Here is a 2,809-nt window from a genome sequence, read left to right as displayed (position 1 = left end):
CGATGGGGACACATAGTTTTCGAGGCAGGAGGCTGCTGTGTCCCCCTTTGCCTGGCAAAGTAATAAAGCTACTCCTCCAAAGCTCTGTCTCCTGCGTATCTATTAGGCAACACTGGGGAATAAGCACAAGCTGCTTGCTCAGGGAAAGGACGGGGTGGGGGACTAAAGGTCTTAAGCCTTATCCCCATTTTCCAGATGAGAAAATTGAGGCTCAGAAGTCAGGGGACTTACTTGAGGCCTCCCAGCTAACAAGTGCCAGAGTCATAATTTGAACCCCAAATGGCCCAACTCTGAAGCCAGCACTCTACCCCCCACACACTTCCTCCCTCTGTTTTCCCCAAGTCTTCTTTAAGGAAGTCATGTAACTCACTCAGTCCAAAGATGTGTTTCACTCCTCTGTAAGACCTTTTGTCTTCTAACAGCCTTAAAACATTCTTTTTTTTGGAAAGGGAGATGGAACTATTCCACTGCTCCGATTGATTTCTTTGTACTACAACAAAATTTAAAACTTCTGTGCATCAAAGGACACAATCAACAGAGTGAAAAGGCAACTTACAGAATGGGAGAAAATATTTGCAAATCATACATCTGGTAAGAAGTTAATATCCAGAGTATATAAGGAATTACAACTCAACAACAACGAAACAAGCAACCCAATTAAAAAATGGGCAAAGGACTAGAATAGATATTTCTCCAAAGAAAATATACAAATAGTCAATAAGCACATGAAAAGATGCTCAACATCACTAACCATTAGAGAAGTGCAAATCAAAACCCCAATGAAATACCATTTCAATATCGTTAGGATGGCTAGTAACAACAACAACAACAACAGAATAAGTGTTGAAGAGAATGTGAAGACATTGGAACCCTTGGGCACTGTTGGTGGGAGTGTAAAATGGTGCTGCTGCCATAGAAGACAGTATGGCAGTTCCTCAAAAAATTAAAAGTAGAATTACCATATGATCCAGCAATCCCACTTCTGGATATATACCCAAAAGAATTGAAAGCAGGAGCTCAAAGAGATATCTGTACACCCACATTCACAGCAGCACTATTCACAATAGTCAAGAGATGGAAGCAACCCAAATATCCATCAACAGATAAATGAATAAACAAAATGTGACCTTATGCATACAATGGAACATTATTCAGTCTTAAAAAGCAAGGAAATCCTGTCACATGGCACAACATGGATAAATCTTGAGGACATTATGCTACATAAAATAAACCAGTCGTGGGCTTCCCTGGTGGCGCAGTGGTTAAGAATCCGCCTGCCAATGCAGGGGATATGGGTTCGATCCCTGGCCCGGGAAGATCCCACATGCCTTGGAGAAACTAAGCCCGTGCGCCACAACTACTGAGCCTGCGCTCTAGAGCCCATGAGCCACAACTACTGGACCCACATGCCACAACTACTGAAGCCCACGCACCTATAGCCAGTGCTCTGCAACAAAGAGAAGGCACAACAATGAGAAGACAGATCACCGCAACGAAAGAGTAGCCCCTGCTCGCCACAACTAGAGAAAGCCTGCGCACAGCAAAAAAGACCCAACACAGCCAAAAATAAAAATAAATTTATTTTAAAAATTAAAAAAATAAAAAATAAACCAGTCACAAAAAGACAAATACTGTATGATTGTACTTATATATAAGGTCCCTAGAGAAGTCAAATTGACAGAGAAAGTAGAATGGTGGTTGCCAGGGGCTGGGGGAGAGAAGAATGAGGAATTCTTGTCTAATAGGTATAGAGTTTTAGTTTTGCAAGATGAAAAGAGTTCTGGAGATGGATGATGGTAATGGTTGAACAACAATGTTAATGTATTTAATACCACTGAACTGTACACTTAAGAAGAGTTAAAATGGGTGCTCACTTTGGCAGCACTTATACTAAAATTGGAACAATACAGAGAAGATTAGCATGGCCTCTGTGCAAGGATGACACGCAAATTCGTGAAGCATTCCGCATTTTTGGAGTTTGGGATTAGCAGATGTGAACTATTATATATAGAATGGATAAACAACAAGGTCCTACTGTATAGCACAGGGAACTATATTCAATATCCTGTAATAAACCATAATGAAAAAGAATATGAAAAAGTATACCTGAAACTAACACGATACTGTAAATCAACTATACTTCAATTTAAAAAGATTTTTTTTAATTTTAAAGACTATATATAAGTATAAATGAATCACTTTGCTATATACCAGAAACTAACACAACATTGTAAATAAAAACACTTCCAGAAAAAATAAATTTAAAAAAAATAATGGTTAAGATGGTAAATTTTATGTTGATTTTATAATAATTTAAAGAAAATTTTAAATGCTCATTCCCACATCACCATGTCCTCCACCCTTAGCCATCTGGTGAATGATTAGTTTCTCAACACCAATGTCTCCTCTTGTGAGCCCTTCCCTTAGCTCACTGATCCTTGTAGTTGGCCATTCCCTCCTGTAGTATGCCTTGCACATTGTACCTCTTACAGCACTTATCAAACAATATAGCAATTATGGTCTACCTATCCCTTTCCACCACTAGATTATAAGCAGTTTGGGGGCAGGGACAGTGTTTTACTCCTCTCTGTATCCCCTAGGCCTGGGGCTTGGTAGACTGGAAAAACCCAAGAAAGGCTTTTGTAGGGGGGTATCTTAAAATTAATGTTTATTTTTGTATATTAAAGCACAGCATACACAAAAATCATTGAAAAACTACAAAAGGAAAATATTTTACCATATATAACAAGAATTTTAAATCTTTGATATATTAATATATATTTAAATAATTTTAAAAAGCTAGTTCCAA

The 2,809-nt window shown here is 38.4% G+C and overlaps 1 non-coding gene across 1 annotated transcript; it reads left to right on the top strand.

Moving 5' to 3' along the window:
* Positions 1-1,866: 1,866 nt before the first annotated feature.
* LOC115849591 (U6 spliceosomal RNA) lies at positions 1,867-1,973 on the top strand. Its single transcript, XR_004038055.1, has one exon. It is a non-coding gene; the product is annotated as a U6 spliceosomal RNA (small nuclear RNA).
* Positions 1,974-2,809: the final 836 nt, after the last annotated feature.

Source organism: Globicephala melas, chromosome X (genome assembly GCF_963455315.2).
Source record: "Globicephala melas chromosome X, mGloMel1.2, whole genome shotgun sequence".
NCBI classification, from domain to species: domain Eukaryota; kingdom Metazoa; phylum Chordata; class Mammalia; order Artiodactyla; family Delphinidae; genus Globicephala; species Globicephala melas.
Note: the sequence above shows the minus strand (reverse complement) of the source record. Positions and strands in the feature narration are given on the sequence as shown.